The 26747-nt window shown below is 45.9% G+C and overlaps 1 protein-coding gene across 17 annotated transcripts in view; it reads left to right on the forward strand.

The window, feature by feature from the left end:
• Window positions 1-6013: 6013 nt before the first annotated feature.
• Window positions 6014-26747, forward strand: part of APBB2 (amyloid beta precursor protein binding family B member 2) — a 361466-nt gene continuing 340732 nt past the window's right edge. For 13 of the 17 annotated variants that reach the window (XM_043438752.1, XM_043438751.1, XM_043438761.1 and 10 more), the window contains exon 1: window positions 6015-6238. The gene's annotated coding sequence lies outside the window, so the exon portion shown is untranslated. Of the gene's footprint in view, window positions 6239-26747 lie in introns of all 17 variants that reach the window. The other 4 variants (XM_043438759.1, XM_043438764.1, XM_043438760.1 and 1 more) reach the window with 1 other exon arrangement.

Consider the following 26747-nt stretch of genomic DNA (forward strand, 5'->3'; position numbering starts at 1 on the left):
TGAAATATAAAAATTCTTGAAAGTAAAAAATTTAATTAGAATGTAAAAAGAGCCACATAATGATAACAGGATAAAATGGATAAATATTAATCATAATGGTAATAATTTTAAGGTAATATATATTGAATGCTTCCCTCTGAGCCAGGTGCAATATTATGAGCTTTATCTGCATTATCTGAGTATAATGATAACATTAAGTTGTGCATACTATGATTATTAACCTTTTCAGTTAAGAAACTGAGGTTGGGGGAGGGTAAGTCAAACCACTTGTGGCATTGTAGTGTAGCTAGGATGTAAGCCTGGGTAGCCTGAACACAGCACCTATTCTTCTTAACCTATGGCATCATGGATAAGCAAGTCAATTTTTCATAGGAGAGTTGACTAAGCTTTTGTACTGGAGGTAATAAGAAAAATTTTGCCAGGTAAGGGATACATAATAGGGTCGGTTTAGCCTGAGAAGGGAGTGTGCAAGGCAAAGACAAGAAAGGCCATTACCTGTTCCAGGAATGCCTCAAGGAGCACTGATGATCAGTGTAGGGGGTGGAGTGGACGGTGGGGTTTGGAGGTGGGGAGGGGGTGGCTGAAAGGGAGGTTGGTAAGAGGAGTCCCAATAAAGGTTTGAAATGGAATGGCGAGTGATCCTGTGAGTCCTTAGGTGTAGTAGTTTTGATCCTTAAGCAACTGAAAGTCATAAGCAGTCTTAAAGAAAGGGAGTGACGTCATCAGCATCTTTTTTGGAAGGCTCTCTCTGACAGCAGCACAGAGGAAGTACTTGGGCTGGGAGTGATGACTGTCACCAAGGTCAGTTAGCAGGATACTGAAACAGCGCATGACGAGTCGGTGAGAACAGTGGGAGTGAGACAGCGAGGAGGACCCAGATTCGAGAAAAGGCCCTAAGGTGGAAGCAACAGGGTTTGATGACTAATTTGTTGCGGGTGGTTGAGGAGGAAGAATTAAAGATGACTGAGATTTCTAGTTTGGAAACCTGAGTAATTGGTGATGTTATTAACTGAAATAGGAATGGAAGGAAGGAAGTCTCTGGGAGGCCTATGAGTAGATTTACATGTGTTATTTCATTTAACCCTAGACAAACTGATGATGAAAAGACTAGGATGCTCATTTGCTAGATAGGAAAATCAAGATTCAGTGAGGTTGAATAACTTGCTAAGGTCACATAGATGGCAAATAAAAAAGCTGGGATGTGAAATAAAATTTTACTCCAAAGTCATATCTTTCCATGATGGTATTCCACACTCTGATAATAATTTTTAGTTTGGGAAAATAGGACTAAAGCTCAGGGGAAAGCTAGATAGAGCTAGAAACATGGTTTGTCTTAGAGTCGGAATGATGAAGAATGAAGAGAGAGTAAACTCTCACACTACTGGGATAAAGAACTAGAGTGGTACTGTCCAATAACATTTTCTGCAGTGATGGAAATATTTCACGCACTGTCCAATACTGTAGCCATTAGCCCACACTGCTATCGAGCATTGGAAATGGGGCAAATATGACTGAGGAACTGAAATTTTAATTCTAATTTTAGTTAATATAAATTAAAAAACCATATGTGGCTAGTAACGACCCTATTGTATAATTTAGGACTAGAGGACCCAGCTAGACATGAAGGCAGTTCATCAGAGGAGAGGCCCTGTTGGTAACGCCGCCAAAGCACTAGGTATTAGATCATCTGCTTTCTGTCTGTGAGGAAGATCCGTCCTGGGCTTCCCAGGTGGCACCAGTGGTAAAGATCCCACCTGCCAACGAAGGAGAAGAAAGGAGATGGGCATTTGATCCCTGGGTTGGGAAGATCCCCTGGAGGGCAGGCATGGCGACCCACTCCAGTATTCTTGCCTGGGGAACCCCATGGACAGAGAAATCCAGCCAGCTCCAGTCCAGGGGATTGCAAAGAGGCGGACATGCCCGGGAGACTAAGCACCGCCCAGCACACAGCATGCAAGCATGCAAGCCTGGTCCTGAGACTGGGGGCTGTCATCCATCAATGAAGAAAGGGTTCCTTCCCAGTGCAGACAGCTTAATTTTACCAGCTCATCTTCGAAAAGAGAGTAAGTCTAACACTCCATCTCTTCTTGTGGTTCCCTGTTTCTGCTGTACCTCACAGCCTGTGGCTGTCTTAATATCCCGACCAGGGATTGAACCCAGGCCCTTGGCAGTGAAAGTGCAGTGTCCTAACCAACGACTGAACCGAACTGCCAAGGAATCTCTCTTCTCCTGTATGGACAAAAATCACAATCATTTTCTCTGTATTTACATTTTGCTGTATAGAGTGTTACTTAAGCTCAAGCTCTAGGCCAACACCTGGGTTCAAATTGAAATTCTGCCATTGAATTGGTTTGTTGTGTCTAGAGTTAGTTACTTCACATTCTCAAACTTCACTTTAACACAAGGATAATAAGTACCTAACTCAGGGGGTAATTGTGAAGATTAAGTTACATAACCTATGTAAAACTCTTAGCCAGTATGGGGCCCTGGCTTAGCACCCAGTTAAGGCTGGCTCTTCTGTAACTGGTACCTTATTGTGATGAGTTTGTACTTTGCACCTCTGTGTTTTGACATTTACTTGACTCTATTTTTGCATAAGTGAAGGTGTTCTCCCAGATCTCTAAATGTCAGAACATTCCAAAAAAGAAGTACACATTCATCAAGATAAAAAAGGTAGATATGGTTCTAAAAAATTCTTATTGTAGTAGTATGAATTTTGCAACTATTTTTGTATTTCACTTTGATTTGTTTTGATATTTTAAATCAATACAGTGGAAAATATTAACTCTGATATTTTGTTGTGATCGTTAAAATTCCCTTTGCTTAACCTAAACTGTTCATACACCACATGATCAAGCGAAGCTACTAGAAGCTGTAAATGTTGATTCAAAAGATTTCTTGATGTTTGGAAGTTCTGAAGAATTTCATACCACTGTAATTGCAGTATTTAATGCCTAGTTTCTGGTTATCTTAAAAGTAGTTGGATAGACTGTACAGTGGTTGGATACATCAAGGACTATTTAAAGACCAATGACTTCAGAAGCAGGAATAAGTAATAGGATCTCTTTTGTTGCCACCAATTTTGTACTTTGTAACCTTTGGACTAAAAAAACATTGTGATGTCTTGCATTTTGTGTGTTATTTGTGCAAAAAAATTTATTTTTTCATTAGATTGTGATGTCAAGAAATCTGTGTTCAAGTACTAGTTCTGCTGAGTAGTCTGTCAAGTAAGAAAAAATCATTTACCTCTTTGGACCACAGAGAGGTCCTCGGTAACATCTAAAAATTGATCCTGACTTGATTCTAGAATGATCTAAGTATCCTTCCAACTAAAATTCCTTGTATCTGCCTTTTCTTCCCCCTTAAAGTCTTAAATGACTTTTTTTTACTTCCATGCTTTTATAAACCCGCTTTTGGAATACTTCATTTCCTTGAAAAACAATTCACTGGCGAGTCAGCATGAAAAAAAAAAATCCACTCACAATAGATATCAAAATTGCATGAGGTGATGAAACAAAAAATGATTTTCTTTGTAAACTGAAATGATGATGCATAGAGAAACCAATTATTTATAAAATGCATGGTGGAAGGTTTTATGTAGCAGAGCTAACGTGCTGTTACATATCAAGTAAGAGGGGGGTGGCAGGGGGTGGCGGTCAGGGATTTCTCTTCTTATTGCCTTAAAACGGCTCTTACTGCAAACGTTCCTTTCCATGAGGGAGAAAGAAAATGTGTCGAGAGCTGGACGAAAGAAGCAACCAAGCAAGGTTAAAAGCTCCCCTCCACTCTTCCACCCCGCCTATCCTCTCTGGATATACACAATTAAGGGAATTTCCTCCTGCAGCTACGGAGCGTCCGGTGGCCGTTTCCTCGTCACTATTAGGGCAGCCAGAGATTCTGCTTTTTCTGGCGGAGATTTCCCAACTTCTGCTGGTCCCCTGCGGGTCGCCGACTGTCGCCCTCTACCCCGGGCGAAGCCAAGTGGCTAGGAGGCTCGGAAGCCGGCCGGGGACACAGCGGCCGGGTGAGGGCGCAGGAGCGTTTCCTGCGCGAGCGCGGCCACTGGGCCCGTTTCCGGAAGGCTGATTGCATCAGGTGTGGAGCGGGGCGCCTCCTTGGCCCAACCTGGCGGCCACTGCGCCTGCGCGCGTCGCCCCGCCCCGCCCCGCCGCCGAGGGTTCCACCGCGGGTTTTCCTCTCGGTCCGCAGGAGATCGATCCGGGAGGGGTGGACGGAGATTACCGCTCTAGGACCCCGGAGAGAGGGGATGGCAGGGATGGACATCCGGGGAGCCGCGGGGAGCTAAGCCCGAGGGAATAGAGTACCTGCGGAAAGAGGGCCTGCCTGGAAGGCTGATGGTGGTCCCCTGCTGATGGGCGGAGTGGTCCTGGGCTAATTTCCTCGCTTTTTTAGACCAGGAGGACGTAGACTAGAACTAGAGAGCTTTCCGCATTTTCCCAAAGTGGGTTACACGGCAACCGTCGACTACCTGGGTGGTGCACGAACTCCATAGACAGAGACAGCCCCGGGGATGAGCACGTCCATGGATTTATAGGGAATTCTTAGCGGCAATATTGTTTTTCTTTTGCGGAAGGAGTGACATAATTGTTGGCCTCCAGATTGGTCTGAGGGAAATTGTTTATGGGAGAGGTTTGGGGGGTGTAAATGCCAGAAACTCCTATTCCGCAAGGCAGCTTTCCTCCACTATTCATTTCTTCCAACCCCATCCGAGACTGCATCAGGGTCCCATTATACACCCTTTACTACACACCTAGTAGATTTCCCTCCTAGCACTCTTCATGTTTGAAGTGACATTTTTGAGTGATTATTTAATGGATTTCTGTCCACCTCGCTGGACTAAGCTCTATGAAAGCAGGGGTCTGTGCTTTTTTATCCACTGCTATCCCTAAGCTAACTGTAAGATTTTGTGGGTCCTCAATAAATTAATGATGTTGAAGGAAAAAAGCAATGCGGGCCCCCAACCACATAGAGTCCTCTCATGAAGAATAGGGACCAGTGAGTTTGCTGTTTGAAGAAGGACTGCATTGTGGAGGTTTAGGGAAAAGGATGACTGAGGAGCAGCCATTACCTTGTAATTATTAGTCAATTACTTTTAGCATAATCCTCCTGAAGGAGATGGTAAGAAAGGCTTGTGTGTATGTGTGGAGCAGCAGTTCCCAAAGCGTGGCCTTCAGACCAGCAGCAGCACCAGCATCACCTGGGAAGTCGTTAAATGTACAGATGCTTGGGCGCATCACAGACCTGCCCATTCCGAGATTCTGTTCAGTAGTCTGACTTTCCATAAATCCTCAGGCTATTCTGATGGAGGCTCAAGTTTGACAGTCACTGCACTGGTGAAGCGCCCAATCCTAAAGATGCTTTGGGGATGTTACGCAGTGTTTGGGGGCAGAAAACTGATGGCTCCTTGGTATTCTTTCTTATCAGGATCTTGCTTGTCTGTCTGAGTTTTAATTAATATTCCTGGAGGGGAAAGGGAGATTATGCTTTGCCTCTCTTGCAGGTGTGTTCCTCCGTTGAGGTGATCTTGCTGTGATCTTCACATGGAGAAATGGTGTGTGTGCTCACGCGCCATATGCCTGGGTTTCTAGATAAGGAGGCAGAAGGAAGGAGAAGGTCTCGCCCACAAAGTTGCAGCTGGGTGGGCGTGGGCCGCTCTCCTCTGAGGACATTTTCCCGTTATAAGGGAATGCAGACGTGTGGGAGAAAAGACTAGCCAGGGATAAGGTTACCCAGCTGCCTTTTGGTGCAGACAGACACCGAGCCGCAAGGAGGGGATGCCGGGCTACATCGCGCTGGGGCTCGACGTTCTGGCCCGCGTTGTCTCCCTGCCATCTTCCCGGATGGTTAGGGGACTGTGTGAGTTCGAGAGGCCCCGAAGCCTCTGCCTGCAGGGGTCGCACGAGGCGCGCGGCCCGCCCCCGCCCCCGGCCCCCGCCCCCCGCCCCGCCTTTCTCGGGATCGGCCCCCGCCCGGTCAGGCCCCTCCAGCCTCTCCGCGCAGCCGCCGCCAAAGCCCGGAGAAGGGGAATCTCGCCGGCGCCGCTCCCTGCGCGGGACTGGCGGGGCGGCACTGGGCATGCTCAGTCGCCGGAGCCCGTCCTGGTCTCAAGTAGGAAGCTCGTGCGCTGCTCCCGCAGCTGATCCTGGCGCTCCCGGCAGGGCGAGACTGGAGCAGAGCTGCCGGGCGCCGGAGCCGAGGCGAGCGCCGCGCACTGCCGGTGAGCCCCGCTCTCGTGCTTGCTTCTGCTCTGGATCCCGGGGCGGCCCGGGAGTGCTGGGGAGAGAGCCGATCCGCAGCAGCGGCGTGGGGCGAGTGGCGGCGCGCAGCCCGGGCGGCTGCTCGTCTTCTCGCGGCCCCGAGGGCAGCGCGGCCACTGCCACTCGCCCAGCCGCAGCCACAGCATCTGCAGCGGGCGTTTGCCGCGGAGTCTCGCGTGCCCGCTCCCGCGCCGCAGGGCCGGGAGGGCTCACTCCTTGACTCCATCCCTTTGGCTTCTCGGCGCCCTCCTTCCCTCGGCAGCCGGGGCTTGGCAGGGCCTGAGGCGGGGGAGACGGGGTGAGAGGGGGTGCGCTGGGGGTGCTGCGGCGGGGAAAAAGCGAGGGTGGGCGCCGGCGGGGAAGAGCGCACACCCCCTTGCCCTGGCACCGGCCTCCGCTGTGCGGCTGGGCTCTCCCTCCACCGGCGGCAGCGCGCTCCTGCCGGGGACTTGAAGACTGGGCTGGATTCTAGGGGGTTCAGAGCCCAGCCGCTGGGAGATCAAAGGGGGAAAAGTTCATTTCCCTCTCGGAGGCAGGGAGCGTTTTAACTAGAAAATGGCTGTGCGAAGGGGACCGAAGCAGGGAAGCTGATCCTGAAATCCACTCTGCTGCCCGCCGGACAGAATGGAGGGTTGGACGCTAGAAATGACATTTGTGTGTTGAAAACACTGCTGGACGGAGGAGGGATGGAGGAGTGCCGTAGAAACAATCAAAGGTGATCGTGACATCGGCGAAGAGGGCTAGAACTGAGGGGTCAGGGGCTAAGAGTCGAAGGAGCGCGGGACCTGAATTAAAAAAAAAAAAAAAAAAATCAGAGTTGTGGCCGTTTTGTAGTCAAGTTCAGGGCAGCTTAGAGCCATGGCCGTCCCAGACTGTTTTGGATGGATTGAGTGGTTGGGGAGGGCCAAAGTCTGAGAGGAGAATAAGGTCAGTGTCAGACGCTCAAACAAGACAGGGTTCAGCTGTGATTAGAAGTCCCTCCGTCACTGGCTTTACGTTGTGCCTGATGACTTAGGCAAAATACTCAAAGGATTCTCTTAAAATGATGCCAGCAGTCGTGTCTGAATTCCAAGAAATGGGGAAACTTTGGGAGGTTGGCATTGGTTTGTCCTTTGTTTTAATATTTCACTGATTTAAAAAGCAAACAGTGGCATCCTGATCTGTTGTTCTGGATTTGGGTCTCTTGAGTCTTTGGTTTATTTTTCTTGACATGAATTTATACTTCACATCTTGTCCTCAAATGGCCGTGATCATTAAGAGTGTCTGCATTTGGGTAGCTGAGCGTTCAGGAAGGGGGGTTTCTTTAGGAACCCACATCGTGGTGTTTTCAGTTTGTAGCTTGGAGGCAATATTTGTTGAGCAGTTGTTTATGGTAACTTGCAGAGTCCTAGAAATGGCAGTTTTGAAAGGGTGGCATTTGTTAAGAGGATGAGGGACCTCGGGGTGGGGGGGTTGGTTTTGGAACGCTGAGAGAATACAGGTAGGGTACAGTGGGCTGGCAGTCAGAGCACCTGGGATAACAGACGCAGATCTCAATAGCTGTGCCTTGGTCACTGGCTAATTATATGACCTGGAAAAATCGCTCAGGGACTCCACAGGCTGGAGTTGGTCTAGATATTTGCTCAGAGCCTTTGAGAAGGAATTCTAAAGTTAAGGTCCTTTTCCAGGGAACTGGAAAGGAAAGAAATGTTTCTTTCATTGTCTCTTCAAAAGGATGTTAATACTTTTAACTAAGTAATTCACCTGTATGGAGTCAGCACAGTCCCATTTTCTGAAACTTTGATAAAGTGCTAGTGGAAAAACGCACGAGCTGAAGTTTAAAAGACTGACTTCTTACAGTTAACGGGAGTAATAAGAATCCTGACTACAAAATCATTTAGGAAAAGTCTGCTAAATAGTGGAAGAATCCACATGTACAAAGATAAAATATTTTAAATCTGTTACTCTTTTTATGTCATGTTTCAAAGTTTGATAGTTTGATGACTGTGTTTTTTTTTCCTGCCACCAGAGAAACAACAAAAATCATTTTTTTTTTCTTTTCTGTTACAGCAGGAATACAGGAAGGCTTGCCATTGTGTTGGAACAGTATTATGTTGACTATCCTGATTTCAGGATATCTAAATTTGTGTCTTAAAAGAAATGGGATGTTGTCTTTATACCTTCTTCAGTTTTAAAATATTCAGTGCCCTGTTGTAGTATAGCCCCTTACATTTTTCACGGGCACAGGACAGACTTTTAGAAAAGTATTGTAAGAATATTGTAAGATACTACTGCTTATGAGGGTGATGCTTATTTTCCTCTCCCAAGTTAAGGAAAGTAGCATTTGTTCATTACTTACTATGTGTCAAGTCTGATATTCAGACTCTTACACATCTTATATGTTGTTATCTCTGACATAAATGTCAGCGTCCCAAGAAAATCCCTCTGAGGAGGTGGACAGTTCATTGCTTGTAAAGCAATAGAACTTCCGAGTTTTATTTTATATGAGACTATGTTTAACTGCTTTCATTATTCAATAAGCATTCTCTTGTAAAACATATTTGATTTGTTATTTGGAATTAGATTTGATTGGAACAGCATGTCTTCAGAATGATTTTAATGTTTTTAAGAAGCTTCTATTCAGATTTAAAAACTTTTATGTTCATTTATTTTCAACATTGCTGTACTACCAACAAATGAATGTAAGGAAGGTAAGCCCAGATTACCCATTTTAATTTTGTATGTTATTAGCGCATATTCTGGGGCTTCCCGGGTAGCTTAGCTAGTAAAGAATTGTCCTGCAATGCAGGAGACCCCGGTTCGATTCCTGGGTGGGGAAGTTCCCCTGAAGAAGGGATAGGCTACCCACTCCAGTATTCTTAGTCTTCCCTGTTAGCTCAGGTGGTAAAGAATCTGCCTGCAATGCAGGAGACCTGGGTTTGATCCCTGGGTTGGGAAGATCCCCTGGAGAAGGGCATGGCAACCCACTCCAGTATTCTTGCCTGGAGAATCCCCATGTACAGAGGAGTCTGGCAGGCTACCTCCATGGAGTCGAAGAGTGGAACACAACTGAGTGACTAAACACGATGCATATTCTGCATGTTGTTACGTGTTGATGGTGTGAAGTTTGTCAGAGGCAGAGTGACAGATGCTCCATAATAAATGTCTAGTGGGATTTCACAAAAAGACCACCAGCCAGGGAATCCCAAGACTTGCCTTCTGGGCCAGGGTTGTCTGCTCCTTAAATTTACTGTGTGATCTTGGGAAGCTCAGTTTCCCCATCTGTAAAATGAGGGTGTTGCAATAGAAGGCACCCTCGTGGTGTCTTTTGAGCTTTCGGGTCCCAGTCCAGGGGCCGTTTGAAAAGGAGGACTACAGGTGAAGCCTTAGATGAAGCTGGTTTTGTTCCACTAAGTCTGGGCCATCCTGCTTTATGGAATTGTTGTTCAATTGCTAAGTTGTGTCCAACTTTTTGGGACCCCATGGACGGTAGCCTACTGGGCTCCTCTGTCCATGGAAGTCTCCAGGCAAGAATACTGTGGTGGGTAGCCATTCCCTTCTCCAAGGGATCTTCCCAACCCAGGGATTGAACCCGGGTCCCCTGCATTGGCAGGTGGATTCCTTATCACTGAACCACCAGGGAAGCCTACTGTGTGGAATGCCCTTCATTTTGTTGACCATTTCCTACATCCCTTCTAGTTTTTGATTGTCAAAGAATGATGTCATTAAAACAACTCTTTGTGGGCTGCCAGTTTACGGTAGGAAGATAGTAATAATTAGATTTGGTAGAGCACTATTAGGTATGTGAAACTGCTCTACAGAGACTTCCTGAAGAGATTACTGCTCCAGGCGTGCAGGTGTCTAAGTAGTAAGTCCTCTCAGGGCTGTACGAGTGGAGGCTTCCTGCTGCCCTGGTTGCCGGGCGGCACCTTATAAACTTCGGGCAAAACTTTTCCCATGTCCCTTGCCTGTCTCTTTAGCTCTTTGATCAGAGCATTGCAGCCCTTGGTCTCTGGAATAAAACTGATCATCATCATTTCATGTTGGCCACCATCATTGTACTTGAGCAAGATTACCCATGCTGTGAGGTACCAGAATGATGGCTGTCCGAATGTTACCTAAACTGTGAACTTTTTTTTTTTTTTTTTGGTAATCTGTGATGGGTCAAAGGAAACCTATCTAATTTGATGTTTGTAATGTACTTTGCTTTTAAGATGCTCTCAAAACTCAGCCTCATTAACCTTTAAGTGAGGCAGGTGAAGAGAAGCCAGATTTGTTACCAGGATTTAAATAAGTGATAATAAGTAGACGGTAAGTCTAGCGCTTCTGATCATAACTAGGCTCCAGGGCTGCTGGGCCCGTGGTAGGAGTAGGGCAGTAACTGCAAATGCAGATGAGAGATGGAAGAGAGGCAGTACATGGGGGTAGAAAGTCAAGTCATCACAACTTGGCAAGAAGTTAGAAGCCTTGGTCTGTTTCAAGGTATGAGGGGGCATAGGGTGTAGAGTTACAGGAGATATTCCCTCTCTACATAATCTTTTGTCCGTAATATTTGAATCTTACGTGGTCCTCTAAGTATTGAACAAATGCTAGGACAGGCATTATTTTTGTAATCAGGGAAAAGTCACAGCGTATTATTTATTGGTATGTAAAATGTGTAGATTCACATGAACAGCCATGGAAAGAGAATATGGAAATAATGAATGGTATGGAACATGAATTAAGGTTTTTCTTTATTGTTTGTTGATGATTTGGTCACTGTTGTAAATAAAGTGAACCATTCTGTCCTTTGCTGCTTGTGGAAGTCTTACAAAATTTTATCTCTAGGTTATAACTAAAGTTTTTGAAGTGTAACTCTCTTGGAAAGTATGCTTCAGGAATGCTTGAAGTAGGAGGCAGAGTGATTTTGTTTTGATTTTTCCTTTTCAAGTTGAGTAAAAAGAATGCACTTTTGGAACTGAGCTGGGGGAAGTATGCACTTAGGAGGATGAGGTTGAGGAGAACTTACGGAGCTCCAGAGAGTGAAGGAAATGCCGTTGTTGAAGAAGGAAGTCTTGGCATGACTGGTGGTCTGGAATGCAGCGTTTCCCAAATTGCGGCCATGTGAGTAAGAGCTTAGTGGAGTGTCTACTATATGCACATCACGGCGCTAGGGCTGTTGTCTGTCCGTGAGGTTTCCATGCTCCTTGTCCGCGTGATAATGATGACCATGTAGTGAATATTTTCTACGTGTGTTCAAATGAGGAGATCTGTCCTCTTCTCTGACATTATGCCATTCTGATATGGGGGTAAGATTTCTTCTGTGAACTGATGGGAATATTTTTATTTGGCAGCTTAATGGTCCATGAAATTGATAAATCTGGGAATCTGGGCCTGAGATGTAGGGAGCTCTGCCCTCAGGATCAAGTTGACTAGTGGAGGCCAGACACATTGGAGCTTGTGGGTGAGCTGATGGGGCCTTCCAGGAATGTGGAATCATTGGTACAGACTCAAGGTCCTAGGAGCCGAGAAGAAGTTAATTTCGAAAGTGCTCTGGGAACCAGCAAGTATTTTTGAATTATAGCCCAAGAATGACAAGGAAAGTGCCAAGATGAAAGATGAGGTTCTGAGAGAGCAGAAAGGACAAGTGACTAAAATGTGAATTTTAGCAGGCGGGGCCTCAGAATGACAGATTGTGGGGTTTGTTTTTTTGCATGCAGACTTCTTTCTGCCCAAACGGCATGCTTTAGCGATTCAGGGTGGGTGATTCTAGGAAATGGTGTTGGAGTTAGAGCCACAGAACTGGGAGTTGTGTTATAGCCGGCTTGGTTTGCACCTCTTCAGCATCACGCCCTCCAGGGTGAGCCTTGATGAATCGCTGGAGGTTTATGGATAATGTGCTCATGGAATTGGTATTGTTCACCTTTAGTTTGAGTAGCTGTTAGGAGGGTGGGAGGTGAGGAAAAAAACACAGATTACTTCTGAGTTTTAAATAGTAGCTTAAGAAAATAATTTTCAGATAATACTTTAAAAATCTGTACTTACTAATATTTGGATCTCACTGGTCTTAATAATATATTATTGTGGAACTCTGTGCAAAGAGCTTGTTTTACCTGTTACCCTATTTAATTCTTACAGGATACTGTAGTGCTGTTCCCATTTTAGAGATTAGGAAACTGAGGTCCTTTTCACTAAAGGCTACGTGTGTGTACGTGCACATGCTTACTTGTGTCTGACTCTTTTGAAACCCCATGGACTGTAGACTACCAGCCTCCTCTGTCCCTGGGATTTTGTAGACAAGAATGCTGGAGTGGGTTGCCATTTCCTTCTCCAGGGGATCTTCCCGATCCAGGAATTGAACCTGTGTCTCTGGTAGCTCCTGCATGGGCAAGTGGATTCTTTACCACTAGTGCCGCCTGGGAACCAAAGGCTACATGGTGGACAGGAATGCTTGCCTTGCAACTGTTGTTAACCCAGAAGAGTCTGTGGGTTGCTGAGGAACTCAGGAGGTGAAGAAATTACATTTGTCAAGGGTGAACTCTGCCTGGTGCTATATAGGAAACACTTCACTTCGTTTTTTGGGGTATCCTCTTTTTTCCTTTTTTATAGATGAGGGAACCTGGTTCAGACACTGTCAAGGACTTGCCCAGGCCCTAAACAAAGCCTGCACTATTCTTTCCACCACAACATGAAACTTTCCTAGACTCAGCCTTTGGGAAGAAGGTGAAAATTTCACCTTTCATCCATTTACAGAATCCCGCTAACCTCAATCTGTGTACTTAGTGATGGAGCCATTGCCTCCAGATGATGGCCTCATGTGCATTGCTTTCATCTGAACACACGTTGAGTAGTAGAAAGATCCAAATATAATTTCTAAATATGTCTGAATCTAAGGGTTGCTGTGTTGAATCTCTCTGGGCAGATTCTGGTCGAGGATATTTCTGTTGTAAGTAAAATGCCCCAGAATCTGATCAGTTGTCACATGTCAATCATGGGCAGTGTTGGGGTGACTAGGCCTTTGATGACTGGAGGAACCTGAGGATTTCAGGGGCTTTCCAAGCAGATCTGAGACTTCTGGCTGCTGGAGAGAGGGTGGTGGGCGTGCCTTCCTTCCTGGGAGCATCCTGCGTGCTGCTGGCTGCTGGCTCTGTTCTTACCTTCTGATCTGCATTTGGTTTCCCAAGTAGACCTTTGTCCTGGGCAATAGAGTTGGTCAGTGGACCTGCAGTAACGAGTATCTCTGTTTGCTTGGCAGACTGTGTATCAGCACAAGTTATAATATGAATAAGTAGAATTTCCTTAGCACGAGTTAGGTTTCTTGAGTTCGTTCCCCAGTGAACAAAATACAGCTGAATTTCTGAACAGAACTGAGGCATGGCCTGGACGTAAAGTGAACTGAGAGGGGTGTAGATGCTTTGAAAAGCACTGATTCAACCTCAGATTCTGACCAGAGCCTCTCATCCTCCCCGCTCACCAAACTCTATTTGTTTATACCTTTTCGAGATTGCTAGTGCAGACAGACAGGCAATCATTAAGGGACACCCAGAGACCTCAGCATCGTTTGTCCATGCCTTTGTTCAGCAAGTGTTTATTGAGTACAGACTTGGTGCCAGGTACAGCGCAAAGTGTTGAGGAAGACAGGAATGTCCTGGAGTATCATTATAAGGTGCTTCAGTAGAGGCATTTGTGAGGCTCTGAGGGAGGGGAGAAGGGAGAGCAGGAAGACCTTACAGGCTTTCTAGGAGTCATGGCAAAGGACTATAGTAAAACTCACTGCTACAGAAAGCCCTTCAGCTGTCTCCTTTTCCATTTTACTTTGGTTTAGTGGCAGTGTGGTAGCCTGTTTCTTCTATCCAAGAGCTGGTATTTGCTATTGCTTCTATAAAGGACCTAGAGATTTGGCCTTTCAAATCTCTATAGTTGTGGTTCTCCGTGTGGGGCGGGGGTGGGGGGTGGTGGCGATTTTGCCCCCTAGGGAAAGTTTGGCAATACTCCTGGAGACGTTTTTGGTTGTTGTGATTGTCAGAGAGGTGTGACTGGCATCAGGTGGGTGGAGGCCAAGGATGCTGGTAAATATCCTGCAGTGCGTGCACGGGACAGCCCTGGGGAGGCAGTCGAGGTTTGGTGGTTTGCCTCCCAGCATTCCAGCACTGCTCTCCGGCTCCATAACCGTATAATCTTGGACAGCACAGCTGGACCGCAGAATTACACAGTGCCTCAGCTTCCCCAGAACATGGTTGTTATGAGGGTTTCGTGAAGATGATAAGGGCGTACAACAATACTGGGGGAGTTCCCTGGTGGTCTAGGGGTTAGGATTCGGCGCTTTCCCTGCCCTGGCCTGGGTTCAGTCCTTGGTTGGGAAACTGAGATCCTGCAAGATGCGTGCTGAGGTCAAAACAAGGCAACCCCCGCCCCCGCCCCCCAAACCCAAACCAACCAAACAAGAAAACAGCACTGGGTCTCTAGTAAGGCCTTATCAGTTATTATTAATTTTAGTTTCAAGCAGAAACTTTAACTTGCGACTCTGAAGAGCTTGAGTTTGGAGAATCCAGGAGAGTTGAGCTTGTGTGCCGGCTGTCAGTATGCTCTGGGGTAAGAACTGGCCATTGTTTTCTGTTTCTGTGCTTCCTTTTTGTCTGTGGGTCTTATTTTCCACTGTTTCCACCTCTTGATGCTAGGACTTTGCCTTTCATCCATTTTTTTTTTCCCCAGGGACCCAAATTTCTGCCCTTCATGAACTTTCCCCCTAGAGGGCTGAGAAATATACTTAGGATTTTCCTTAGCTCGGTCTATTTTGGGAATGGTGAGAAAACGGGAAGCAGGTCAAGGGAGAAGTTGCATTGCTTCTGACTGCCACAGCTCCCTCTCCATAAAGTTCTGTGCAGGACTGAGGGGCAGGTGGTACTGTCTGCCCACCAGCCCCACCCCCACGTTAGGTGCCTGCTGTTTCCAAAATACCCTGTAATTGGGTCACAGCATTATCTGCCTGCTGGAAATCATTTCTAAAAATCAAAGCAAACTCTCAGTCCGTCTCAGCGGGCTTTGAGATGTCTCTGTCCTGTACTTCGGGGCCTTGCAGAGTTATTCTGAAAACGAAGCAGACTTGTCTCAATTAGGTGGCAATCTCTCTGTGACCTGCAGCTTTGTCATGTCAATATTTTCACTTGCAAGTGTGCGTCTGACTTCATGGTCATTTCTGACTTTCGGCAGGAAGGTGAGTTTGTGAACTCGTGTGTGTGTGTGTCTGTGTGTTAGTCACTCAGCCGTGTCTGACTCTCTGTGACCCCATGGACTGTAGCCCACCAGGCTCCTCTGTCCATGGAATTCTCCAGGCAAGAATACTGGAGTGGGTAGCCTTCTCCAGGGGATCTTCCTAACCCAGGGATCGAACCCAGGTCTCCTGCATTGCAGGCAGATTCTTTATTGTCTGAGCCACCAGGGAAGCCCTGTGGACTATGCAACAGATCAGAAACTGTTGAATTTTCATAAGGCGGTTGACTTGTAAAGGTTTTCGTTTAGTGTTTTGAACACTATCAACAGACTAGAGAAAAATTAAGTTCAATTGATACAGCTTTCTAATTCCTTCCGCATGACATGGTCCTCTTTCTGCTGAATGAGAGCAGTGGCCTCTCAGTGGCCTCCTGGCTTGTCCATCCTTTCAGTTTGGCTTCTCAAGCCCTGGGCGCTGTTCCAAATGATGCACGTGGAAACTGACCACGATGGCCCCTGGCTCTGACAGCTAAAGAACAGCTACATAAAACGTGATGTGTACTCCCGGGAGAAGTGCTCGGTGCTTCCCTGACGAGCCCCTGCCCTGCTGGGGTGTGGGGTGTGGGGCAGGCCCCACCTCCCAGGAGGAGGGGTGCGCCATCCGGCCCCTCCATCTATGCCACAGAGTGAGGCGTCCCTGACCCCCGGCTCCCACTCCGAGCCCGCTGTTTCTGACAGCATGCCTCCACTTCGTTACCGTTGCTAGTCACCTCTCACCTAGGAGCCTGCAGCTCCTTCTCCGGCGCCTCTCCGTGTTCTCAACACTGCCTCCAAGGTGAAATCTTTAGAAATCTGCAGGTCTGGGCACGCTCACCGCATCCTCAGGGGCTCCTCGCTGCCCTCGGGGTGAAGCCCTGGCTCCTTCGTGCCGCACCTGCCCCACCTCGCGGTCTCCCATGCTCTCCATCTCACGCCCTGAGCTCACGCCTCACGGTTTTTATAGACGCCGGGTTTTCTCTGGCCTTTTATGCTGTTCCCACCGCCTGCAGGCATCCTTACGTTGCTCTGTTCCTTACCTGCTTGACTTCTGCAACTCTTCCGGGAAGCAGTTGAATCATCGTGGGCGTCAGTGTGCGTCAGGGACCTCCGGGCGTTTTAAAACACAGGGCCGGCCCCACCACAGGCCGATCCCACAGGCTTGTTGTGGAGCCTGATGAAAGTCTGACTTCTAACAGCGTCCCGGGAGATGCTGATTCTGCTGGTCTGGGGTCCACGCTTGGACGACCACTGGGGTGCCCAGGACAGGGCGGCTGGCTCTTCGGGCTCCCACAGGGAGCTCCTCACCCCCACCTACAGCCCACCTTTGTTACCACCCAGAATTGTATCCATTTACTTCCCTGGCCCCTCTTCTGGTCTGCAGGTCCTTGAGGGACAGCACTGTGACTTCTCCATCGTCGTGTTCCCGGTGCTTCAGAAGTCCTGGGGACTCAGTTAACATTTGTCAAAGAATGAGAATGTGAGTGTGACCATTGGCGGCTTTGGTAAATATGCCCCAGGACATTTTCAGCAGCTAGTTGAGAGTTTATCCCCAGATATGATGGTATACACTTACAGCATGATGTTAGTGGGGTTGGTATGTGTTCATGTAAGAGCTGATTAACTTTTGTGATTTTTGTGTCTAAATTCTAGAGAGGTCTAGGGGAGGGGCTCAGTTTAAACTCATTGTTGTTTCTAGAAGGACTCAAAAGTACATTGTTTTCTTATCGTGGCTCAGAATGAAAACACGTCCACAGGAAATGGAGATATTTAATTTTGCAACCACAGCATAAGCATGGCCTCTCTATTTGAACTAATAAATCATATTGAACTGAAATTAAATATAACCAGATGTTTCATCTTTTCTGCAAGCCAGAGGGAGGGATAGTCAGAATACTTCACTTCCTCATTCATTCTGCAAATGTTTATTAAGCACTTACTGTGTGCTGGTGGGACCTAAGGGTACTGCAATGATTAAAACACTCTCTGCTGCTTTCATGGGGGGCTCTGCGAAATAACAGAGATGGGTGATGTGATGTGGAATCCTAATGGGCTCCTTTTGATCAAGTGGCCCTAATGGGTGACTACTAAGCTATGACCCGAGTAGCAGTAAGTGATGGTCATGGCAGGATCATGAGTGAAAATCGCTCAGTCGTGTCTGACTCTTTGTGACCCCATGGATCTGTACAGTCCATGAAATTCTCCAGGCCAGAGTACTGGAGTGGGTAGCCTATCCCTTCTCCAGGGGATCTTCCCAACCCAGGAATGTAACCGGGGTCTTCTGCACTGCAGGCAGATTCTTTACCAACTGAGCTATCAGGGTCAGGATCATGGAGATGAGCAATTTCAGGCCAGGAGAATGGTGCAGAGGGCCTCACTTTAAAACATCTCTTTGGTGATGGAGGGTGGAGTGGGGAGGAGGAGAAGTAAGGAGTTCTGGATTAACAGATATACACTGCTGCTGCTAAGTCGCTTCAGTCGTGTCTGACTCTGTGCAACCCCATAGACGGCAGCCCACCAGGCTCCGCCGTCCCTGGGATTCTCCAGGCAAGAACACTGGAGTGGGCTGCCATTTCCTTCTCCAATGCATGAAAGTGAAAAGTGAAAGTGAAGTCGCCCAGTCATGTCCGACTCTTCATGACCCCATGGACTGCAGCCTACCAGGCTCCTCTGCCCATGAGATTTTCCAGGCAAGAGTACTGGAGTGGGTTGCCATTGCCTTCTCCGAGATATACACTACTACATATAAAATAGATAAACAAAAACAATTTAGGAAACTACATTCATATCTTGTGATAACTTACAGTGCAAAAGAATCTGAAAAAGAATACCTGTTTATGTAAAATTGAATCACTTTGCTGTCCACCTGGAACTAAATAGATCAGTAATTAAAAAAAAAAGATAATCAAGGAATATATCCCCCCAACAATAAAAAACTCTTAAAGGAGCCCTAATGCTCCTATTGTCCAAAAACTATATTGATGTTGCCTTATTATTTTTTCTGCTCATTCAGGCCTCAGCTCTAGCTTGTCTTGCTTCCACAGCCTCTAAAGTAGTGTTTCTCAAAGTGATTGGAAACCTGAATCATTGGAAATACGTTGTGAATAAAGCCTTCTGTGTTAAATTCAGAAACCTGTGTGTACCTACTCATCAGCGTACTCAAGATTTCCTGCTGAAAAGAAGTTTGTGAGCTTTCTTTAGCCCAGCACTTGCCTGTGGGTGTATTTGCACGGCCTCTTCTGAACAGGTGTTTCTTGGTGCACACCTTGAACAGGCTGCTCTCAAGGTTCTGCTTTGCATGCACCTGAAGGAACGCTTCATGTGAGGCAGATTTCTCTCTGCTTCCCCCTCTTCTCCCTGTTTCTCTCATTGTAGAGGACTACAGGCTGGCTTAGTGGTAACAAATCCGCCTGCCAATGCACAAGTCATGGGTTGGGAAGATCCCCTGGAGAAGGGAAAGGCTACCCACTCCAGTATTCTGGCCTGGAGAATTCCATGGACTGTATAGTCCATGGGGTCACAAAGAGTTGGACACGACCAAGCAACTTTCACGTTCACGCCGGTGCAGCAGATGCAGGAGACAGGGGTTCGATCTCTGGGTCGGGAAGATCCCCTGAAGGAAGGGAAGGTGACCCACGCCAGTATTCTCACCTGGGAAATCTCATGAACAGAGAAGCGCGGCTGGGTGCAATTCATGAGGTCGCAGAGTTGGACATGACTGACCACTCACACATGCAGGATCTTCAGTTGGGACAGGATTTCTTTTACTGATTTTCCTCATGCCTGATCAGTTGATCAGTCCCCCTGGCTTGGGTCCAAAGATAAATGGCATTTTGAGCCTGAGAGATTGTTGCTCGTTTGGTGCATTTAGGGGAGGAACTGGCTAATGGAGAGTGGTTTTTGACTTCCATTGTTCAAATTATGACTTTATCCTATCTTCTTTGGGGTACAGAGATGTTGTCCTGGAGGTCAGCTGACTCCAGGTGGAAAGAGAGAGAGGAGTGACCAGTTGGAGTTGCTAAGGCTGAGCATTTGGTATGAGAAAAATAAATTTGGGGTCATGACTTGGTTAACCTTGACCTGGGTTTTTGCTGAGATGTTGGAATCTTAATTCCAACTCAAAAAACTGCTGGCTTTGGATTATTTTTCTGTTGAGGTATGTTTAGTTTTGGTCCTCCCTGAAGTCAGGGAAGATGGACTAGGTCTATGTTTTTGGAGAGTTTTATTCTCCAATCATGTTTATGGTTCTAGTTTGGCACAGAGGCCAGGAAGCTCACTGAAAATTTTCGCTGGAGGGAGAGCCCAGAGTGAGTCTTTTTGAAAGGATATTAGTGTAGATAGCATAATTCAGAGTGAAAGCGTTTGGCTCCATTGTCAGGGGTGGGGAAAGGCCCCTGTCCCATGTCGCTGACTTTTCTATATTTGGGGAAACTCCCAGAGAGATGCAGTAATACTTCACTGAGAAGAGGGTTAAAGGAAGCTGCAGCTGGAGATGGAAGAGCCCACAAAAACCCTCCCCCCAAGGAAGGAACCTCCTGGAACGTGAGGAGGATTAGGGCTGGGGGTCCCTGAGGGTCCCTCTTAGTTCTGGGGATCGGTGCTTTGGGGTCTCTTGTGTCAGGGTTTTGTTTTCTTGGCACTGGTGCTTTCCCTAAATGGGGTGGGGAATTGAGTGTGACCGGTCTTGTTGGATACCATCACTATGGTCAGGCTTCCCAGGTGGCGCTGGGAAGTGGTCAAGAATCCACCTGCCAATGTGGGAAAAGCAGGAGACGTAGGTTCGATCCTTGGGTCTGGAAGATCCCCTAGAGAAGGAAATGGCCACTTGCGGCAGTGTTCTTGCCTGGAGAATCCCATGGACAGAGGAGCCTTGCGGGCTACAGTCCATGGGGTGGCAGAGAGCCGGACACCACAGAGCATCTGAGCACAGTTGCTGTGGTCAGGAGCTCCATGTCTTCAACCATCTATTATCCTAAAATTCAGGGAGAAGAAACTCCCACATCTGAATTAAATGGATTCCAATGATTTGAGCAGAAAATGTATGAGCAGTGCTGCAACAGAAGTAACGCTCACCACTCTTATTCATGAGACTCAGCAATTGGGTCAGTGTCATTTTCTAAAAATGTCTTTTTTTCCAGGACTTGAGGTTATTTGTACTAAAATAAATAAAGGAAGTCTTGCATTCCATCAACTTACGTATAATGGTCTCCCGATCAAAGCCATCTCCTGCTGACTTGAGTTTTATTTTAGCTTAAATCATTTTCCTTTACTGGTACTAGATCCTGCTGTTATGTATATATTTTACAAGCTGCAAGCAGAAATAAGAAGCAAAAATAAGATGTAGTATTTTATTGAATTTTGTCTTTTTTTTTCCTCTTTTGTTCTGAGAACATGTGGCTTGCAAGAAAAACCAATAAAAATAGACAATAAGGGAAAGTGTTGATTTGTGGCATTATTATCTTTATTTCTTGTAAAGGAAACAAGATTTTCATTAGATGCTGTTGTGCTGTTTTCCATTGAGAGAGATAACAGTGGGATGGATAGCCCATTCAGAGTTAACATACATTTTTGCTCAACATTTAAATGATTTTTGTATGAACACTTATAAAGGTATTACTTTCTTTTTGCAGCACCAGCTATTAAGCAGTGTGGTACTAGCATGCCCAAAACAGTTTCTTTGCATTGGAGAGCTTGGTGGATACATATTTTCATGAAATCACATTTGCTTTACCTTCAGTGTTGACCTTGAAAACTAACTTTCGAAATGCTTAGAGATATATCTTTTTGATAGATGTTTAAGTTAAAGGAGGAGTATACCTAGTGTGATGCAGTTTTAAACATTTTATTTGCATAGAGTGAAAAATTTTGAGAGAACGAATAGAAACAAGTAGAGATTTCATGAAGCTGGGGGTGGCTTTGCAGGCTTATTCTCAATGCTTCCCTAGCCATTCTTAGTGTTTTTATATCCTTTTGTTGTTCGGTCACTGAGTAACCTCTGACTCTGGAGCCCCATGGACTGCAGCACACAGGCTTCCCTGTCCTTCACCATCTCCTAGAGTTTGCTCACACTCATGTGCATGGAGTTGGTGATGCCATCCAACCATCTCATCCTCTGTTGCCGCCTTCTCCTCCTGCCCTCAATGTTTTCCAGCATCAGGGTCTTTTCCAATGAGTTGGCTCTTTGAATGTATCCTTTTAGCAATGAGTTAAAAGGGAAATGTAATTCTTGTGTATTCACTTTTAATTCATCTAAAGAGTGTGAATTTCAAGGATGTTTCGTCAAGGAGAACTGGGAGCAAAAAGAGAACTGGCATCATGCTTGGTGAAATAAACCAGTCCTAAAGGACAGGTATTGTACGAGTGTCCTTACATGTGGTGGCTAGAGAAGTCAGATTCATAGAGACAAAGTGGAAGGTGGTTGCCAGGGCGTGGAGGGAAGGGGTAACGGGGAGTTGTTGTTGAATGGGTCCAGAGTATCAGGTAGGGAAGATGAAAAAGTTGTGGAGATGGGTGGTGGTGATGGTTACACAACAGTGTGAACTTGCTTAGGTTCCACAGTACTGTGCCCCTAAAAATGGCTAAAATGATGAATCTTGTTACGTGCATTTTACCGCAGTTGAAAAGTTTAACAAAAGAGAACTGATCCCGTACGCTCACCAGCCCAGGTACTGTGACCTGAGGAATTCTGACTTATTATCAGTTTGGAACCTGGGGGCCTGTTCTAACATCTGTGTAGTATGCCACCGGGGCTGAGACTCTGAGGGTTGGGAGGCGGACAAGGACCCTGGCAGCTTGAGAGGGAATAGGTACCGTTCACCTGAACCTGATCCCGAAGTCCTGTGTTTTCAAAAGCTTTCTTCACTGTGGAACTAACCCTAACACAGACAGATTTGAAATAATCAGTTGGGTATGCCTTATGTGGATCAGGGCTTCCCAGGTGGTGCTAGGGGTAAAGAACCTGCCTGCCAACGCAGGAGACTGAGAGACGCAGGTCCCATCCCTGGGTCAGAAAGATCCCCTGGAGGAGGGCATGGCAACCCACTGCAGTATTCTTACCTGGAGAATCCCATGAACAGAGGAGCCTGGAGGGTTACAGTACATGGGGTTGCAAAGAGTTGGACATGGCTGAAGTGACTTAGCATGCACGCACGTTATTTGGGTCATGTTTTTGGCCATGTATATTACTGACTTCTACTTTGGAGATGAAGTGATTTGATAAAAATTAATCTTCATTGGGGTGTCCTCAAAAACTGTGGTACCTTTCCCATTTATTTAGTCGATTATGCCCTCATAGCCAAGTGACCCGCTGGCCTAACCCTTCTTTTGCCGTGACCGTTTTGTTCTAAAGAGGACGTAGACTTTAGAGCTAGACAGAGCCAAGTTTCAATTTGGGCCTGGCCCTGGGGTTGCTGGATATAGGTAGGTGCCCTGCCTGAGCCACCGTTTCTCTATGAAATATCCAGAATGATAACTACCTGGGTGGGACGGTTTACTGTGATCACGTGAACATGTGTGCTATAAAGTGATCAACTTATTTACTTTCTTGATTTCCTCGTGTGGAAATGGTTGGTAGGTGGACCAGGCATTTTAGATGAACTCCACATTTGTTACTATGCTATGGAAGATGGTCCTTGATCAAAAACTGACATAGTGTTTAGGATTAAAGTGTTTAAAAAATCATTCTTTTAAACAGAGGCTGGTGGGGAGACATTCATAATTGGTAGTAGTAGGCTTTTACAAAATTTTAAATTTTATTTAACTTCTTGGCTGCACTGGGTTTGCAGGGGCTACTCTTGTTTGTGGTGTTCGGGCTTCTCCTCGTGGGGTTCCTCTGGTTTCAGGGCTCGGGCTCTAGGCACGCGGGCTCAGTTGCTGTGGCTCTTGGACCCTAGAACACAGGCTTGATTGTTGTGGCTCATGGGCTCCATTGCTACGAGGCATGGGGACTCTTCCAGAATCAGGGATTGAACCCGTGTCTACTGCATTGGCAGGCCAGTTCTCATCCACTGCACCCCTAGGGAAGTTCTATAGTTGGTTTTTAACGCTGTGTATTCAGCTACATGGCCTTGGGGTTGACTGTTATCTCCCCTGTCCCCTTTTATTGTCTAAAGAGAATGTGGATGACAGTTCCTTAGTGCGTTTGCTGCCTCGTATTATAGTTTGATAGATTTTGGAGACCTGCAGATTGGGATTTGATCCTGGGTCAGTCTCTATCAGAAAAGGTCACCTCCTTTTTCTTACAGGAAGAGGGATCGTATAGAAATTATAAGTGAAAGTGAGAGTGTTAGTTGCTCAGTTATGTCCGACTCTTTGCGACCCATGGACTGTAGCCTGCCAGGCTTCTCTGTACATGGAATTCTCCAGGCAAGAATACTAGAGTGGCTTGCCATTCCCTTCTCTCGGGGATCTTCCCAACCCAGGGATCGAACCCGGACCTCCTGCACTGAGGGGTCATTCTATACCATCTGCGCCACCAGGGAAGCCCAGAAATTAATTAGGGTTAATGTTTATTTATTGAGCATTTCCTGTGAGACAACTCATTTCCTGTGAGTCACTGTGATGAATGCCTTAGGTGGAGAAAATCATTTGGCCCTGCTTCTCTATGAGGCAGCTACTGTCGTCATCTGCAAATACAGGTGGGGAAGCTGAGGCTCACCCAGGTTGTTCCAGGGCACACAGCTGGAGCAGGTGCTGGGACTGGGCTGAATGTAGATTATGAGGACAGAACTTGGCATGGGGAAGGCACTCAGTAAATGTGAATGCTAATGCTTGCACACGCACACCCCCCCCTCCCCCAAATGAATATTTCCCTGAGACACAGAGCTACTAGATTGCAAAAATTAGGAACTTTCCCAGGAGAATGGAGAGAGTCTAAGGACCAACCAGTGTGAGAAAGCTTGTGTGAGAAGCACAAGCTGTTGTAATTGTAGCTGTTTTGCATTTTTTTTTCTAATTGCTGTTTTAAACAAAGAAAATGTCTATACTCTCTGTAGGGTGATATATGCTTTTAAAGGATGTAACTGGGGTTGAGATGTTTTTCTTTAGGAAAAAAGTCAGTTATTTCTCTAATCATTGAGCATTCTGTCCTGAGAATGCACTCAGTATAATTAGAGAGGATAAGCTCCAGCCTCCAGGGGTGAGCAACTGGCCGTCTCGAAATGTTCTGTAAATATATTAGTCTGAAAATTGCATTTTAATGTGGTGTACTAGCAAAATTGGATTTTATTTGCCAAATTATTCCATGTTAATAGTGGTCTTTTTCTACAGGAAGTCTGTTACTTTGTTTAAAAAAAAAATACAGGTCATTTGTTTCTTCCAAAATAATTGAACCATCCTCTGGAATAATCTATTACTACTTTCACTTCTGATTTGAGTTAGGATACTGATGGAATACAAAAAGGCAGATAGAATTTCCGGTCAAGAATTTGATTTTAGAGAATATCATTTTGCCTGAGGTGTTTGCTTTGACTAACTTTGGCATACTGTGCATGTGCATCCTGTTTTAAATGCTATATATTGATATTTAAAATGAGTTAAGGCAGCTTTGTGGTCTTTTTGTCATCCAGGTGATGCTAGTAAAAATGTATTCATTTAATTAGTTATCAATGATGTCATCTAAGGAAACCATCTCAAAGAATAATTCTTGAGTCCTGAGCTGGTTAGCAATTATTCTTGCCAGAGAATCTGTTTAAAGGACCAAAAAATTGTGAATTAGCCTGTTTTGGAAATTTCTAGTTGTTTCCTTAGCATACAGAGAAAATCAGGCTTCCACTGTGTGGTGATTAACAGATGAAGAAATCACAGTTGATGTAGGGTGAATGCACAAGTTTGACACTAGACTCCAAGGATAGAGGGAAACTGTCAATGGGTTAAATTTGAAATACATCCATTTACTTGCAAAAATTTTGTACTTCATTTACATGTTTCCTTGAGCACTAATTTTTGTTAATGAAAATTTGAAGGCTGCATGAAATCTTACACTGTTAGCTGTGGGCCCCAGAGAATCAAAAGAAATGGAAACTTAGGAGTTTTAAAAGAAAGTATCAAATGATTATAAGTCACTGTTATAGAATATTGTGTGATGATTGTCCATTGTCAAGATTCAGAAGTATTGCTTTGAAGGAAGAAAGGGTGGTTGGTGTATAGCAAATTGAGAATGGGAAAGTAAGCAGACTATAAGTATTTTGCTTTGAATTTTTCTAGTATATTAACTGACTTCCATTCTGGGGAAATACTGTTTTATGATAAACAAAGTTTCTAATTTACTTAAAATATTTTTACATTTTGATTGTGTTCTGTTTATCTCGTATGTAAAGAAATCCTTGAATCTCAAACATTTAACCACTTCCTTCTGTATTCAGGGCTTCCCTGATAGCTCAGTTGGTAAAGAATCCACCTGCAATGCAGGAGACCCTGGTTTGATTCCTGGGTCGGGAAGATCTTCAGGAGAAGGGAGAGGCTACCCACTCCAGTATTCTTGGGCTTCCCTTGTGCTCATCTGGTAAAGAATCTGCCTGCAATGTGGGAGACCTGGGTTTGATCCCTGGGTTGGGAAGATTCCCTGGAGAAGGGAAAGGCTACCCATTCCAGTATTCTGGCCTGGAGAATTCCATGGACTGTATAGTCCATGGGGTCGTGAAGAGTTGGACACGACTGAGCAACTTTCACTTTCATTTACTGTGTTCAGGGGTTTGCTGGTGGTAAAGAATCCACCTGCAATGCAGGAGACCTGGGTTTGATTCCTGGGGATCTTCCTCTGGAGGAGGGCATGGCTACCCACTGCAGTATTCTTGCTTGGAGAATCCCAAGGACAGAGGAGACTGGTGGGCTACAGTCCATAGGATTACAAAGACTCAGGCAAGACCAAAGTGACTCAGCATGCTCGTACTCTGTATTCATAAGTGATTTGAGAACTAACAAATCTTGTTCCAATCAAGAGAATTAACTGGCTACAAAAACGGAGTCATTTCCTTGCATCTCTGGAGTCAGTTCTGTATAGTGTATTTGCCTCCCACCTCCCAGCCAATACCTTGAAGTCTTAAGCTCTGGTACTTGTGAATGTGACAAGTGGTCTTTGAAAAGTGGTCTTTGAAGATGTCCTTAAGTTAAGATGAGGTCAGATTGGAGCAAAAAGTGAGATTGTTCAGTCGTGTCTGACTCTTTGCGACCCCATGGGCTGTAGCACCATGCTCCTCCATCCATGGGATTTTCCAGGCAAGAGTACTGGAGTGGGTTGCCATTTCCTTCTCCAGAGGATCTTCCCAA

The sequence above is a fragment of the Cervus canadensis genome, chromosome 19 (genome assembly GCF_019320065.1).
Source record: "Cervus canadensis isolate Bull #8, Minnesota chromosome 19, ASM1932006v1, whole genome shotgun sequence".
Lineage (NCBI taxonomy): Eukaryota > Metazoa > Chordata > Mammalia > Artiodactyla > Cervidae > Cervus > Cervus canadensis.